This window comes from Lemur catta, chromosome 16 (assembly GCF_020740605.2).
Source record: "Lemur catta isolate mLemCat1 chromosome 16, mLemCat1.pri, whole genome shotgun sequence".
In the NCBI taxonomy this organism is placed as follows: domain Eukaryota; kingdom Metazoa; phylum Chordata; class Mammalia; order Primates; family Lemuridae; genus Lemur; species Lemur catta.
This window is the reverse complement of record NC_059143.1, coordinates 3660640-3678683: the sequence shown is the minus strand read 5'-3', so window position 1 is coordinate 3678683 and position 18044 is coordinate 3660640. Positions and strand designations below refer to the sequence as shown.

The following is an 18044-nucleotide window of genomic DNA, read 5'->3' as shown; positions in this document are numbered from 1 at the left end:
GAGATGGGGTCTTGCTCTTGCTCAGGCTGGTCTCAAAGTCATGAGCTCAAGCTATCCTCCCACCTCAGCCTCTCAGAGTGGTGGGATTACAGGTGTGAGTCACTGTGTCTGGCCTCTTTCTTATATTTTAACGTAACAGTTTGTAGCTGAAATATTTCCCCTTAGGGCTGCTTTTCCTATGTGATTTCTTCTTCGATCCTATTGTTGTTTAACAGTGTGTTGTTGGCTGGTGGTGGTGGCTCACACCTGTAATCCTAGCACTTTGGGAGGCTGAGGTGGGAGGATCTCTTGAGGTCAGGAGTTTGAGGTTGCAGTGAGCTATCATGACGCCACTGCACTATAGCCAGAGCAAGACCCTACTCAACAGTAACAACAACAACAACAAAAAGTGTATTGTTGCTGGGCGTGGTGGCTCACACCTGTAATCCTGGCACTTTCAGAGGCCAAGGTGAGAGGATTGCTTGGGCCCAGGAATTCAATACCAGCTTGGCAACATAGTGAGACCTTGTTTCTACAAAAAATAGAAAAAGTAGTCCCAGCTACTTGGGAGGCTGAGGCAGGAGAATTGCTTGAGCCCTGGCATTAGAGGTTACAGTGAGGTATGATCGTGCCATGCACTCCAGCCTGGGTGACAGAGCAATACTCTGCCTCAAAAAAAAAAAAAAAAAGAGTGTATTGTTTAGTTTTCACAAATTTGCAAATTTTACAGTTTTCTTTATGTTATTGATTTCTAATTTTATCCCACTGTGATCAGAAAAGATATTCTGTATGGTGTCTTTGTGATATAACATATGGCCTATCTTGGAAAATGTCGCATGTGCACTGGAGAAGAATGCGTATGCTGTTGTTGGATACTGTGTTCTGTATGTCTTTTATATCTGGTTCTGTCTTTTCCAGGTCCTTTGTTTCCTTACTTATCTCCTATCTTATTGTTCTATCCATTATTTAAAGCAGGGTATTGAAGTCTCCAACTATTTTTGTAGAACTGTCTATTTATCCCTTCAATTCTGTCAGTTTTTGCTTCATATGTTTTGATGGCCTGTTATTAAGTACATAAGTGTTTATAATTGTTTTATACTCTTGCTGTATTGAACCTTTTATTAATATAAAATGTCCTTTTTCTCTTGTGACAGTTTTTGACTTAAAATCTATTTTTCTGATATTATTATAGCCACCCCTGCGTTCTTTTTGTTACTATTTTTTAATAGAGTATCATTTTCCATCCTTTCACTTTCAGTCTATTTGTGTCTTTGGATCTAAAGCAAGTCTCTTGTAGATAGCACATATGGTTGGATAAAGTTTGTTTTTTAAATATAGTCTGGCAATCTCTGACTTTTGATTGGAGAATTTATTCCATTTGCATTTAGAGTAATTCTAGTTAAGGAGGGGTTTACTTCTGTCAACTTACTATTTGTTTTCTATGTGCCTTATAGCCTTTCTGTCCTTCATTTCCTGCCTTACCGTCTTCTTTTGTGTTTAGTTGATTTTTGTAGTGGAATGTTTTAATTCCCTTATCTCATTTTACAAATATTCTATAGCTATTATATATTCTTTGTGGTTATCATGGGGGTTACTTTTAACATCCTAAAGTTATAACACTGTAATTTGAGTTTGTACTATCTAGCTTTAATAACATACAAAAATTACTCTGCTCCTTTACAGCTCTGTCTCCATCCCTTTCAGTTATTGATGTCACAAAATTACATGTTTAGACACTATGTGAAAAACATAAACAAATAATTTTTTAATGCATTAGTCTCTTAAATTATGTTGAAAACAAAAGGCATAGTTATAAACCAAAGTTATAATAATACTAGCTTTTATAAATGCCCGTGTATTAACCTTTATGCAATCTCTATTTCTTCACACTACCTTGAGTTACTGTCTATAGTCCTTTTCAACCTGCTGGATTCCCTTTAGCATTTCTTTCAGGACAGGTCTAGTAGTAATGAACCTCTCTCAGTTTTTATTTATCTGTAAATATTTTAATTTCACTTCATGTTTCAGGGACAGTTTCCCCAGATATAGAATTCTTGCTTGACAGTTTTCTTTTTCTTTTAGCACTTTAAATACGTCAATCACTGCCTTTAGCCTCCTAAATATCTGCGGATAATTTTTTGGATGATCCCTTATATGTGATGAGTCACTTTTGCTGATTTCAAGGATCTCTCATTATCTTTGACTTTTTACAATTTGATTATATAATGTGCCTAATTTTAGACCTCTTTGAGTTAATCTTACTTACAGTTTTTTGAGCTTCTTGGATGTGTATATTGATGTCTTTTATCAAATCTGAGAAATGTTTATCCATTAGTTCTTCAAATATTCTCTCTGCCCTTTTCTCTCTTCTCCTCTGGGCTTCTCACAAATGCATATATTGTCCACTTGATTGTGTCCCACATGTCCCTTACTTTCCTTCAACCTTGTTCTTTCTCCTACTCACACTTGATAATTTGTTCTATCTTGAAGTTTGTTGATTCTTTCTTAAGGCTTCAAATCTGCCTTTGACTCCATTTAGTGAGAATTTTTCATTTCACTTATTGTACTTTTTAGCTCCAGAATTTCTTTTTGGTTTCTTTTTAGGTTTTCTATCTTATTTTTTTTCTAAAATATTATGGGGGTTCAAAAGTTTTTGTTACATAGATACACTCTGAACTGCTGTAGTCAGGGCTTTTAGAGTGTTTGCCAGCAGGACAGTGTTCATTGTACCCAATAGGTAACTTTTTGTTCCTTAACCCTTCCTTGCCTCCTCCCTCCTTAGTTTCCAATGCCCTTTACATCTTTTTGTGCCCATGTGCACCATTGTTTAGCTCCTACTTATTAGTGAGAAAATGTGGTGTTTGGTTTTCCATTCTTGAGATACTTCACTTAGGATAATGGTCTCCAGTTCCACCTAAGTTGCTACAAATGATATTATTTCATTCCTTTTTATGGCTGAGTAGTATTCCATGGTGTATATATACACATATTCTTTATCCACTCATGTATTTTTTATATAAGAATATAACATATTTTTATTATGCAATATTTTTAAAAAATTTCTTTTCATAGAATACATTTTCATATTAGATTTCTACAGTGGGAAAATAACAATTTATTACTTATAGTTTTATATTTGTGGACAGATTACTTTAGAACAAGTAAAACACATTTGAAGATTAAGTTTCAGTTTAGAATTTGTAATATTGGATACATCTACAAGAGGGACCTAGTCCTTAAATGGAACTTCCCTATATTCAAAAGCTCTCCAAGCTCTTTTTCCTAGGATTTAGGAATTCATAACATGAAATATCAGTGTTTCCTAATTTTAAAGTTTCCCTAGGATATGTAACCATCAGTAGCTGGTATCAACTGAACAGAGAGGGAAGTTTTCAAAAATCAAACACTATCTAATTTTCTGCAAAGTCTTTATTCATGAATTAACAGTCTTTCCCTTTGTCCATTATTCCCAGAACAAATATAGAAGTTTGATTATGTATTGACAGTAATAAAGCTGAATTCTCTTTAAGAGATTGATAAATTAAAAGGCAAAAGCTCATACATAATATTTAGTTACACTGTGAGTCTTGTGAGAAGTTGAGAGACAACTCCATTAATCTACCAGAATACGGAACTCAGTCTCACAGTTTCTTGGACACAATACCTCTCAAACCTTTTCCTCAAAGATTAAATTTTGCAAATAACCATGTGATTATGAGAGGAGGTTTGTCCACCAATGGACTTATCTGCTATTTCCTCCTTATTATGAGTTGAATGGTATGATAAAGCAGAGGCAAAGAGGCATACAATCAATTCTCAAGGTATTAAGTCGAAAAGGTCAGAGCTTACGCAGTATGGCAAGAGCTTTGCAAATGCCCATATCATGATAGTTCAAATAACAAAGTCCAGCAAAAGTTAAAGCCAAAAGTGCCAAAAGGCCTGCCTTGGCAGCTTTCTGCAATGTATCTCCATGAACATAGTAACAACTTGTCCAAGGCCCCAGTGACTATGGAGAGTAAGGGCTGCAGCCAGGGAGCAGTTCAACGCAGAAGAACTTGAATAGCAGCTGGAAACAGGCCCAGGGGCAAAACAGTGACAACCCTCCCACCAGTCCAGTGGAGAGATGCAGTCTGGGAGTCAGAATGGGGGATCAGTGACAGGTGTATGTGTTGCTCTCCACACCCTCCTAGGGTAGGTTGGTCCTGGAGAAATACTGAGACACGAGCAGGTCTCACCACTGGGATTCAGAGGAACAGAGCTTGGCCTCCTTGGACACCATGGAGGACACTCAGCCTCCAGAGAACCACCATATCGCTCCAGAGGGCTCCTCCACTCATGAATTGATGGACACTTAGGTTGATTCCATATCTTGCAATTGTGACTTGTGCTGCAATAAACATTTGAGTGCAGGTGTCTTTTTGATAAAATGATTAACTTTCCTTTGGGTAGATACCCAGTAGTGGGATTGCTGGATTGAATGGTAGGTCTACTTTTAGCTCTTTGAGAAATCTCCATACTGTTTTCCATAGAGGTTGTACTATTAATAATTTGCAGTCTCACCAACAGTGTATAAGAATTCCTTTCTCTATGCATCCATGCCAACATCTGTTTATTTTTTTACTTTTTAGTAATGGTCATTCTGACAGGGGTAAGATGGTATCTCACTGTGGTTTTAATTTGCATTCTCTTATGATTAATGATATTGAAGCTTTTTTCCATATGTCTGTTGGCCATTTGTCAGTCTTCTTTTGAAAAAATTCTATTCATGTCTTTTGCTTTATTTTTTCAGGCATCATTTCTTGATTTTCTTCACATCTTCTTTGAGCATCTTTAAGGCAGGTGTTTTATTTATTTATTTATTTTTGAGACAGAGTCTCACTCTGTTGCCCGGGCTAGAGTGAGTGCCGTGGCATCAGCCTAGCTCACAGCAACCTCAAACTCCTGGGCTTAAGCGATCCTCCTGCCTCAGCCTCCCGAGTAGCTGGGACTACAGGCATGCACCACCATGCCCAGCTAATTTTTTCTATATATATTTTTAGTTGGCCAGATAATTTCTTTCTATTTTTTTTAGTAGAGACGGGGTCTCGCTCTTGCTGGTCTCGAACTCCTGACCTCGAGTGATCCACCCACCTTGGCCTCCCAGAGTGCTAGGATTACAGGCGTGAGCCACCTCGCCTGGCCAAAGCAGGTGTTTTAAAGTCTTTGTCTAGTAGGTCTGCCGTCAGCTCTTTCTCAGGGACAGTATCTTTGTTTGGAAGGCTATAACAAAATACTATAAATTGGGTGGCTTATAAACAATAGAAATTTATTTCTCACAATTCTCAAGGCTGGGAAATCTAAGATCAAGGCACTGGTGGATTCAGTGTCTGGTGAGAACCTGCTTCCTGGTTCATAGACAGCTATCTTCTAACTTCTAGTGTTCTCCTTGGTGGAAGGGATGAAGGAATTCCCTGGGGTCCCTTTTAAGAGCATGAATGTCATTCATGAGGGCTGCATTCTCATGACCTAATCACCTCTCAAAGCCCCACTTCCAAATCCCACCACATTGGGGATTAGATTTCAAAATATGAACTTGAGGGAGATACAAATATTTAGTATACAGGAGAAGTTTCTGTTGTTTTTCTTTCTTTGAATGGGCCATACTTTCCTGTTTGTCTGATTTTTTGTTGAAAACTGGATATTTGAGTCTAATAATAACAGTCTCTGGAAATCAGATTCTCTCCTTTCACCATGGCTTGCTGGTTTGTTTTGTTTTGTTTTGTTGTATTTTTGATTGCTATAGAATGTCTCTGTGCCACGGATCAGCCTGAGGGGTATATTTAAGGTCTTTTCAGCAAGGTTCTGAGACTGTGCCTTTCCCTGGGCATGTAGGGTCCCTTTCTAATATTTCCTGTATATGCGGTTGCTTTTGAGTGTCCTGTTATTTAATATCTGGCTCCAAAAATGGGGGGAAGGCACTGGCCTTTTTTTTTTTTAGTCAGGGTCTCATCTGTTGCTCAGGTTGAGTGCAGTGGTGCAGTCACAGATCACTGCAACCTCAGACTCCTGGCCTCAAACGATCTTCCTGCCCTCAGCCTCCCAAAGTGCTGGGATTAAAAATGTGCGTCACCACACCTGGCACTGGCCCTTTAAATCCTCTGTAAGTCACTTGAGACCATGGTGGAGGTACAACAACAATGGCCACCACCTTTTTGTCTGCACTTCTGTCAGAGGGAGCGATCAAGCACAGATCTCCAACGCCTGGCTCTCACAAGCTGCTGCAGGAGCAAAGGGTGCAGCTGCCTGCCGGAGGGCTCGGGGCCGTGGCTGGCTGGCTGCCACTGCGCTAGAGCTGGAACTGACCAAATTGAACCACAGTTTACCTTCCAAGCTTTTCCAGAAGGTTGCAAGCCTTCAATAGACTCAAGTTCCGCAATGGCTCCGTCAGACAGATTCTGCCTGTGTGATTGTCGTCTAGGTGGGCAGACAGAGTCCCGGCTCTACTTTGACATCTTCCCAGAGTATTCTTCTCTTTTGAAGGATAATTTCCCAGGGTACAGAATTCTACGTAGGTGGTTTTTTTTCTCTCAGGTCTTTAGTATTTCACTCAACTCTCTTCCTGCTTTCACGGTTTCTGAGAGAACGCAGATGTGGCCAGCTGAAGATATGAGGTGGTTCTTGAATTCGGAAAGGAGAGCTTTATTTCTCACAGAGGGTTGCAGCCTGCAGGTGGCCGTTCTGGCAGAATGGGAAGCACAGCCTCCGGCCAGAAACCAAACACACAAAATTTGAGAGACTGGTACAGGAAACAGGAACTTATGCTGAGCAGGGTGGCCAAATATACATATTTAGCAAGTTACAGCAGGAGTCATGGATATTTATGAAAGGAGAAACATGCACACGTGCAGCTGAGCTCCATGCCCTTCCACGTGTCCGTGCTCAGGAAATGGTGGTCTTAGCAGGAGCGGCAGGTGGAGATTTTGGCCCTCTGATGGCAGAGGGGAAGCAGAGGACAGGAACACGCTCGCTGCACACAGTCCGCAGACTGGTCAGAACCACTCCACGGTTGGTGGTCTCTTATCAGGAAAGAACGCGGGTCAGTTGTAGCACCAAAACCGCAAAACGGGAGGAGCGAATCACGAGACTGGTTTCTGTCTCACCTTGGGGAAGAAAAGCTGATGGCTGTTAGGGGGAGGGCACACGGCAGCCTGTCTGACCTCCTGGCCTGTCATGCTGGGAACTCAGCTGTAAGACTTCTCTGGGGTCTCCCTGGCCAAGAGGGGGTCTGTTCAGTCAGTCAAGGGGCTTAGGATTTCATTTTAGTTCACAGATGTAATTCTTATCTTTGCTCCCCCATGGGTAAGGTGTTTTTTTCTCCTCTGGCTTCTCTCAAGGCCCCGAGCCCCCACCTCCCGCTGTCGGGCACCCCCTCCCCTCCAGCGGCTGCAGGGGCATGCACAGCCACGAAAGCACATGTAGAGCCCGTGTAAATGTCCATCCTTCCTCCTCTGGATATCTGAAGACTCTGGTTAAAGCAATCAGCTCGGCTTCCCAGGCTGAAGTCCAGGCGGCAGTGCGTTCCAGGATCCAGTCCTTCGCTGTCAGTAAAGCTGCTCCAGCCGGTGAAAAGATCCCAACCTGGCTCTGGCGTTGGCTGATGGCCACTAGAACCTCTAAACAGTCCTGCTGCAAAGGCACAGGTTGCTCCTCCGCTGGCAACAGGGTGGCAGGACTGAGAACAATGACACAGTCTTTAATAACGACTCACAAGCAGCTGCTACTGCCCGGAGGCAAAGAGGCCTGACTCTCACAGTGTTGTTCAGTGGCCTTGACAAACTCGCCACTGGCCGAGGGATGTCTCCCAGCACCTGTACTAAGACTCCAAGTCTCATTCCTTGATTTTTGTATTATTTAAATTCTTTCTAGGCTGAGCACGGTGGCTCATGCCTGTAATCCTAGCATTCTGGGAGGCTGAGGTGGGAGGATCGCTTGAGCTCAGGACTTCGAGACCAGCCAGAGCAAGAGCGAGACCCTGTCGGTACTAAAAATAGAAAAAATTAGCCAGGCGTGGTCACTTGCGCCTGTAGTCCCAGCTACTCGGGAGGCTGAAGCAGGAGGATCACTTGAGCTCAGGAGTTTGAGGTTACAGTGAGCTATGATGATGCCACTGCACTCTACCCAGGATGACAGAGGGAGACCCTGTCTCAAAAAAAAAAAAAATTCTTTCTGCAAGTCAGGCAACCCAAAGCAGGGGCAAACATAAGGCTGTGACTGAGTACCTTTCACTGAGTTCCTCAGCCACCTCTTGCCTTGGCTGCCTCACCTTTGCTTGGCCTCTGCCCCACCATGCCCTGCCTGGCTTGTGGAGTGCCATTCGTGGCTGGTGCCAGGAGTGGGGGTGGCAGCTAGGGGAAGGGGTTCCCTGGACGCTTCTGTCCAGGTGGCTTGGCACCAGTTGAATCACCACTGTCAATTTCACCTGTGGGGATATTTGAATTGGAGCCACTGCGCCCCCTCCATCGTCTGAGTCCTGAACTTGAAAAAAAAACCATTTGCTCTCCTGGGGCTTTCTTGTTACCTGGAGTCCTTTGCAATTTTTGGCAATGCTCTTTCCAGTGTCCTCCTTCTTTACAAAAAGCACAATGATTGTGCATCAGTCTGGGTGGCTTTTTCCGCCCTTTCCTTTTGACTGTCTCAAAGGATCTTGACAGCTGTTCTTGTACATTCAAGCCCCTTATCTGATATTGCTATAAATTGTCCCGTTACAGCCAGGGGTGCCCTCTGGCCCAGTTAAGTTCCCTGCCAGGGAGACCATTCCCAACCGCGAGTCATAATCTAGTCGCGCCCTCCCCGCGCCGCCTCTCACGGTGCCAGGATGGCGGTGGTGGCATTGGGCGGCAGTTACCCCAGGCCGGGCTCCGTTAGGGGCCCTTTCCTGGACCAGGTTTGGGCCTCTGGCAGGGGGCCCCATCAGCATGAGCCCGAGCCTGGTCGACCCCGTGGCGCCTCCCCAGCTGGTGGGGAGCCGGCAGCGGGAGCGTGCGCACGTGAGATCCAACCCACCGAATCCGTCCCCGGTTTTAGCACACGGGGTCTGCTATCCCACCCACCGCCAGTAGAGGTCTCTCTTGTACATAGAGGATATCGTCTCATTTACCTGACGGGACAAAATAATTCCAGTTGTAATTTAAGGTTTCATTCCCTTCTCCTCACACTGCAGCATCTACACTGGATTACAATAACACCAGACCTTCTTAAACATAGACTTATAGCTGTAAATTGGCCATTCAGCCAAGATTTTCCCCAAGTGGCTTTCAGATGGAGCTTCCTTATGTTGCAACAAAACTCACAAACAGCAAACGTAGACAATACAGGGAATTCCCAACACAAAATGCCAAGGTCTACCAAATGGGAACCATCCACATGAAACCAAATTCTCAAACTGCGAACCAGCATCTCCTAATCCAAATGAGAACCAACATCTCCCATTACCCCTCGGTTCCTTGGGAACTGCAAATGAGTTCCAAATCCAAACCAGATTCCCTAGTTCCACTCAACTGTGACTTCCACCCCCAAACAGTGCCTGCAAACAAATCCAAACAAAATGCCCTGCCACAAACAGGAAGGTCTGAAAACCTCCCAAATGGGTGGAATCTGGGTCTCGGTGTGCACACCGGGAACTCAGACAAATGGCCTGGCGTCTGGACACTTTGCAAATCCATTTCCTTCTCTTCAACTCAGTTCAGGAGCTGCATCTCCTTCGGGGTGGGGGGAGTGATGGGCATTCCCTGAAGCTAAAACAGGCTCCCGCAATGCTAGGAAAGTCTCTCGCTCTTTTACTGGTGCAGACCCATGGCTTAACCCAGGGCTGCTCCCCGCTGCGTCCAGCCATTTCAGGGTGCTGTTCCACCGGGGTGCTGATGGGCCCATCTGGGGACACCACGTTCTCTGACCACAAGTTTGGCATTTGTCCCCAACGCTGCATAATAAGAACTAGGACAAGTGGTTTGAGGAGAAGGAAAGGAAGGTTTATTAATTTGCCAGCAAAGGAGGAAAATGGCAGACTCTCATCTTAAAGTACCAATTTTCTTAACTCAAAGCAGAAATACGGAGCTTTTAAAGGGAGGGTTTTCAGCTTCAGGCTGCTGCTGTTTAACTAGAGTTGGTGATTCTGATCCGTCCCATCTCCTGAGAAGACAATCTTATGACCTTGAAGGGACAGTTCACTGGTTCACTGAGCCATCTCCAGTGGTACAAAGAACAAAGGACACTCCCCTGCCCCTCCCAACCACTGGCCTGAGGCAGGGATGCAGGCTTTAATTCCCAAGAAGAGAGGAAGAGGTTTTAAAGAGACAGCTTGTAATACATTTTGCCATTTCCCAGGCCATTCTCTCCATTACGGTTTGATGTCTGACATTTATTTGGGGGAAATTCTTAGTCATTGTTTTGTATATTCCTTCTTTTCCTTTTCTCTTTCTTCTCCTTATGATATTCCCATTACATGTGTGTTATACCTTTTGTAGTTGTCCCCACAGTTCTGGGATATTCTGTTCTCTCTCTCTTTTTTTTTTTTTTAAGATTTTTTTCCCCTTTGCTTGTCCATTTTGGAAGTTTCTGTTGGCATATCCTCAAGTTCAGAGTATCTTTCCTCAGCTATATCCAGTCTACTAATGAGCCCATCAAAAGCATTCTTCGTTTCTGGTATAATATTTGTATTGCTAGCATTTCTTTTGTTCTGACTTAGGACTTTCACCTCTCAGATCATATTGGCGCTGTCGTCTGATCTTGCAGGCTGTCTACTTTTCTCACTTAGGGCCCCCAGCGTATTAATCATAGTTGTTTTCAATTCATGATCTAATAATTCTGACATCCCTTCCTTGTCTACCTCTGGTTCTGATGTCTCTTTAAAGTGTGTTTTTTGGGCTGGGCGCGGTGGCTCACGCCTGTAGTCCTAGCACTCTGGGAGGTGGAGGTAGGTGGATTCTTTCAGCTCAGGAGTTTGAGACCAGCCTGAGCAAGAGCGAGACCCCATCTCTACTAAAAATAGAAATTATATGGACAATTAAAAATATATATAGAAAAAATTAGCCAGGCATGGTGGCACATGCCTGTAGTCCCAGTTACTCGGGAGGCTGAGGCAGGAGGATTGCTTGAGCCCAGGAGTTTGAGGTTGCTGTGAGCTAGGCTGACGTCACGGAACTCTATCCTGGGCAACAGAGTGAGACTCTGTCTCACTAAAAAAAAAAAAAAAAAAGTGTGTTTTTTGCCTTTTTGCATGCCTTGTAATTTTTTTTTGAAAGTGGATCTGATGCATTGGGTAAAAGTTACTCTGGTACGTCGGCCTTTAGTGGTGTGGTGGTGACGTTGAGGGAGGGGATCACTCTACTGTCTTATGATCAGGTCTCTGTCTTTGACTGGGCCTGTGTCCCTGGACTGTGAGGGTCATCATGTTTCTCAGCCCCTCACCATCCTTAGGTAAGGCAAGATGATGGTTAGTTAGCATCTGGTAAAACCGCAGCAGGTTAGACTAGTTAAATTAGTTTCTCCTGAGGGCAGACCTTGTTAAGAACAGAATGCTCTGGTGTATTTCACAAGGGTTCCTTTTCCCTTCCCCTTGCTGGAAGCTCAAGGAGATTTTGCTCCAATATTTACTGTGGGAACCTGGTCAAGCTCCTGGAGATAAAACTTGCAAAAGGCTGGGGACCCTCTTGTGACTGGGTTCACTTCTTTGAGGGATCTAAGAAGAGTTCTTGGCTTTTCAGTTTGTTCAGCTTTTCACCTGTTAGGATGGAATGATGACTTCCAAGCTCCTTACCTGCCAGACCGGAAACTAGGAGTCCCCTTTAGTTTTCCTCTTTGCTATTTTGTTAATTTTAGTGTCAGTGATAAAACTGAAGAAATAAAAACTGCGAGAAGTTTTGAATGTTCTTTTGACTAACTCCTTGGTTTCTGTAATCCAACCTTATTTTTCCAGCTCCTTTCATGAGCTTGTATCAAAGCTACTGATAATAAAAGGGCATTGGAAGTCCCCCAAAATATATGATATAATTTGACTTTTGTATAAATAAGCAATACACACACTGACTCATATAACAACATATAAGTAGCTGTTATGTTCATGTAAACAGTCTTGAAGGAAAGACACCAAAATATTGACAGTGGTTCCCTCTAGGGAGAGCTAGTTGGGAAAAGAATGGTACAGGGGAGGTAGGGACTTTTACTCAAACTACGTACACTTCTGCTAGTGTATTCATAGTACCACTCAATTTTGTTTCACTTAAATAGAACCAGAGATAATCCTTTGCATTAAATCAAATTCCTGGAGCTTATAAATCTGCTATAAAATAACTAATTGAGAAACTCAGTCAGTGACAAATACAAAATCTAGGGAAAGAATGTTTTCATTATCCATGACCTAAGAATAGATTCATGTAGTCAGATTTTACAGATGACATTTATGTATTCGAAAGCAAACCATTTCAAACTCAGTTTCACAAATGAACAAAAATTTCCCAGCCCTGAGACCAAATGCACATATGTGCAATGTCTGATTGTTCTCTCTCAGCTGGTCCCAAGGATGGCTCAATGCTAGTTCCTTTCCAAGCAGTTAAGCAAATAAATTCTAAAACCAAAAATACAAGAACTCAAAAAGCAACATAAAAAACCCCAAACAATCCCATTAAAAAATGGTCAAAGGACATGAATAGACAGTTTTCGAAAGAAGACATTGGAATGGTCAGCAGAATTTGTAACCACAGGATCAGCCCAAAGCGGGCCTGCTCTGTTGATAGCAGAATGTTGCGTTCCCTTGTAGGTGTAACAGAGCCAAACTGCAAGTCATGTGGCCTGGGCATGTGCAATAGAAAAAGCTCTGATCTCTACCAACACCCAGAGCCAATGTTCCCCCACAGAAGCAAAAGACAGGGACATGACCAAAATTTGACCACTGGACATTTTCAGAAGCCAGGAGTCCACTGGCCAGGAAGACCCACGGCTAAAATCTGCCTCAACATACCTTACTGTAAATGGTCAAATTTGAAGCCCTCCAATCAGACTCTGCCAAGCCAACATTGCTAATCCTTTCTGTTGCCCTCCAACCCCTTAAAACTTGCCCCAGGCTCCAAATCAGGAAGACAGATTTGAGCTGCGCCTCCTCTCTCCTTGCTGGTCAGCCTTGCAACGAAGCCTTTCTTTTCTCAAAATCCTGTGCCATTGTGTTGGCTTGGATGCACGTCAGGCAGTGAGCCCATTTGCTCTATAACACACATGAAAAAATGCTCTGTGTCACTAGTCATCAGAGAAATGCACATTAAAACCACAATGAGATATGATCTTACACCAGTCAGAATGGCTATTACTAAAAGGACAAAAAATAACAGTTGTTGGTGAGGATGCAGAGCAAAAGGGAACTCATATACACTGTTGGTAGGAACATAATTAGTACAACCTCTATGGAAAACAGGATGGAGATTTCTCAAAGAATGAAAAACAGAACTACCATTCGATCCAGCAATCCCACTACTGTGCATCTACCCAAAGGAAAAGAAATCATTGTATCAAAAACATACCTGCACTTATATGTTTGCTGCAGCACCACCCACAAAAGCAAAGGTATGGCATCAACCTAAAGGGATGATTAGATAAAGAAACTGTGGTATATATACACAATGGAATAATACTCAGCCATCAGAAGAATGAAATCATGTCTTTTGCAGCAACATGGATGGAACTGGAGGCCACTATCTTAACTGAAACAAGTTAGACACAGATAGACAAATACCACATGTTCTGACGTAGAAGTGGGGGCTAAGCATGTGCACACATGGACGTGGGGTGTGGATTGATGGACACTGGAGACTTGGAAGCGCAGGGAGGAAGGGGGTGGATGATGAGAAATTACTTAACGGGCATAATTTATGTTATTCAGGTGATGGCTACACTTTGGCCATGACTTTGTCACTACCAAATATGTTCATGTGACAAAATTACATTTGTATCCCTTAAATGTATACAAATAAAATTTGAAAAAATACTTTGTATTTGAAAAGTTATAAAACCTTCTAAACTTTTTGTCTCGAAACACTGAAATAACAAAGAAGGAAAGAAGTATGTTCAGGGATGATTTTCCTGGTATACCTGATACAAAGCTGGTATCTGTGGTCTTATATTGAGCCGTTCTGCTTAAATCTTCCCTCAGTACTCGTGGGGACAACTTTGCCCTTCAGGAATTCTGCAACATAGCCAGGGGATGACCTGCTGGTACAGCCTGGCCAGAGAGATCCACGTAGGTGTGCAAAACTCTTGAGATAATATTCACTGGGCTGAATAATGTCTCCCTCCAATTCATATCCTTCCCAGTACCTCACAATGTGACCTTAATTAGAAATAGTGTCATTGCAGATGTAATTAGTTAGGGTGAGAGGAGGTCACAGTGGAGTAGGGTGGGCCCTTAATCCAATATGACTGGTGTCCTTCTGAATAAACAAGAGACACACAGGCACAGGGGAGAAGGCCCCGTGAAGATGCAGGCAGATGTTGCAGTGATGCAGCTGCAGGCTGAGGAGTGCCAAGGAGCTCCAAGGAGCACTAAGGAGCACCGAGCAGAGCCGAGGAGAGCCAAGGAGCGCCAAGGAGAGCCAGGGAGCGCCAAGGAGAGCCAAGGAGCACCGAGGAGAGCCGAGGAGAGCCAAGGAGCACCGAGAGCCGAGGAGAGCCGAGGAGAGCCAAGGAGAGCCAAGGAGCACCGAGGAGAGCCAAGGAGAGCTGAGGAGAGCCAAGGAGAGCCAAGGAGCACCGAGGAGAGCCGAGGAGAGCCAAGGACAGCCAAGGACAGCCAAGGAGAGCCAAGGAGAGCCAAGGACAGCCAAGGACAGCCAAGGACAGCCAAGGAGAGCCGAGGAGAGCCAAGGAGAGCCAAGGACAGCCAAGGAGAGCTAAGGAGAGCCAGCAACACCAGGAGCTGGAAGAGGAAAGGAAGGTTCCTCCCCTACAGCCCTACAGCAGGTGGCCCTGCTGACACCTTAATTTTGGTCTTCTGACTCCAGAACTGTTAGAGAATAATGTTTTCTTGTTTCAAGGTACCTGGTTCGTGGTAATTTGTTTTGGCAGCCCTAGGAAACTAACACATAATGTCGATTTTTAGTTTAAAAAGTAATAGGGCTGATTCCTTGAAAGGGGATCTCGGTTAAAACAAAAAATGTAATAGGGTCAGGCTTGGTGGCTCACATCATAATCCCAGCACTTTAGGAGGCCAAAGTGTGAGGATTACATGATGCCAGGAGTTTGAGACCAGCCTGAGCAACACAGTGAGACCCTGTGTCTACAAAGCTTTTCAAAAATTAGCTGGACATGGTGGTTCACATTTGTAGTCTCAGCTACTCAGGAGGCTGAGGCAGGAGGATCGCTTGAGCCCAGGCAGTTGAAGTTGTTATGATCACACCTCTGCACTCCAGCCTGGGTGACAGAGTGAGATCTCCATCTCTGAAACAAACAAACAAACTAACTAACAGTGAAATATATGATACCTTATACTTCCACTAGAATTTCATATAGAGATGTTATGATAGCATTTACAAAAATTGTTCTGAAAATATGTACCTGAAAATAATTGTGTGTTAATTTTTTTAACTTATGAAAAATGTAAGTATAGAGAAAAGTAGAGAAAATTGTATAAATATATATCCATCAACTAGATTTATGCTTTATCATTTCCCACATTTGCTTTTTCTGTTTTAGTAAAGTATTGTGAAATAAATTGCATACATCATGTACATACTCCTGAATACTTCATTATACAACTGTGAAAAAAAGACAGAAACCACAACGACATCATACTATCTAACAAGATTAAAAGTTCCTTAATAGCATCTAACTCCACTCATTGACTTGTTGAAGACACTGACTGTTATGGACTGAACTGTGTCCTCCCAAATGCCCTATATTGCAGCCCTGCCCCAGTGTGGCTGCATTTGGAGATGGGGCCTTTAGGGAGGTGATTAGGGTTAAATGAGGCCGAGAGGTTGGGGCCCACTCTGCCAGGCATGCTGTCCTTAGGAGCAGAGGAAGAGACTGCAGAACTAGTCCCAACACCCCTGCACATGCAGAGGAAAGGTCACGTGGGGACACAGCAAGACGGCGACCATCCGCAGAGCAGAGGGGCCTCCCCAAAAACCAACCCTGATGGCACATTGGTCTTGGATTTTTAGCCTCCAGATCTGTGAGAAAATAAGTTTTCATTGTGTAAGCCACCCACTCTGTAGTATCTTTTTATAGCAGCCTACAAAATAGGCTGACTAATACACTTATTGTCCCATAAAATGTCCTACCTTTTAGATTTAGCGGGTTCTTTCTTCATGATGTTGTTTAACTTATTCCTCTATCCCCTGTACTCCCATATGTCAGAAATTAGAGCCAAAGTCTTTCTTAGACGCAGGTTAAATGTTTATGCAAGTCTTTCTGAGTAACACTGTAGACTTCATCTTGCATTCTATTCAGTGTGCATGATACCTGCCTGCCCCAAGAGTATAATGCTAAATCACTCATTTAGGATCATGTGAACAGATCTCTCCATTGTAAACACATGGCTTTTAACTTTTGATTGAGTTCTTTCAGATATTCATGAGATATTTACAGAGTTTAAGTTTGCTCTAAATATTTGCATTAATGAGCTGGGAAAAATCAGGATAACTGGAGAGCTGTCAGGCAGGGGGCACAGCTAAATATTCAGGTTCAGAAAAATTTATGTTCTAAGAAGAATATCACTTTTAAAAATTAATGTGCTTTTTTCTTTTACCTTTCTGATTATAGACATATCAGTTAGGATGCTCTTGTTTGGAAGCTACTGAAAACTTGACATAAACTCAAATAATAAGAGAAATATACTCTCCCACAGAAGAGTCCAGAAGTGGGGCAGGGTCCAAGCTTATTATAACCCTGGCTCAGTGCTGACGTAGAGCCCTAGATCTGTTCCGACTCCCTGCTCTGTCCTCAGCAGCCCTGACTCACTCTGAGGTCACTATGCCACACGCTTCCTCACCCAGGCCGGTGGCAGGGAGGAATCCTAGGAGAGACACGATGCCTTAGTCTAGACCCAGATGCTGCAGACAGAACCCTTCCATAGCATTTAGAGCAGTACCTACACGGTGGCCTCTGTTACTTCCGCCTGCCCACCGTCTGACCACAGCGCCTGGTGTAGTTCTTTGTTGTCCTCGCCCCTCTCAGTGTGTGGATTTCTGGTGGGGTTGACGCCTCCGGTCCCCTCTCTGGGGCGCGTTCCCTGGCCAGCCCGGGGGCCCCTGGGGAAGGGCAGCGTTTCCCCTGCACGAGAGGCTGGAGGGGGAGCCTGGAGCAGTGGGGCCCCCACTGGAGCGAGCCTGCGTCCACAGCAGAGCAAAGCAAGCTAAGAAATGGGGAAGGACCAAGGCCAGATGGCATCATCTGAACCCCCGGATCCGGTTGTATCTGAAGCTAAATTGGATCCCTGTAGTGTTACTGAGTCAAAATTTTTCTCTTCTATTCTCTTAAGCCATTTTGAGATCGAATGCACCGTACTCTGCGGTACTGTGCTACTGTGTGCTGTGCGCGCGCCGAAGTGTCGCGCTCGAGTCCGGGCCAGGCGTTCCAGCCCCTCGCGGGGGTGGCTCACTCCCCGGTTAGGGGCCACGCGGGCGTCCCGGCGTCTCGGCGAGGGCACAGCGCGCTCTGGGCGGCGGGGACGGCTGCGTCTGTCCTCCGAGCGCCGGTCCTCCGTCCCCCGCGCTCCCAGCGTCGGGCTTCGGGTTTTCCTCTTTAAAACAACGATTAGTATCACGGGTTTCCTGTGAGATTTAGAAGGCCACGAAGATGGGAAGTTTCAGGAAAAAAGGAGGATGACAGATCACACGTGGAAACTGAAGCCACCAAGGGTTATTTTACCGCTTCCTGACTCTACCTGGGCGTGGCCTTGGATGTAGGTCAAACGAAGTCTCAAGGATTTCATGTGTCATTTGCCTGCACTGAGGATATTGGACCAATCGCTGTAGTTCTCTGTGGACTTTGGCATTTGACACCATTCTTTGTCCGCTTGGCTCCCACGATCATTTCTAACC

The 18044-nt window shown here is 44.1% G+C and overlaps 1 pseudogene; it reads right to left on the bottom strand.

Annotated features, from left to right (window-relative positions):
- Window positions 1-3817: 3817 nt before the first annotated feature.
- LOC123621840 lies at window positions 3818-4289 on the bottom strand (annotated as a pseudogene).
- Between the last annotated feature and the right edge of the window lie 13755 nt (window positions 4290-18044).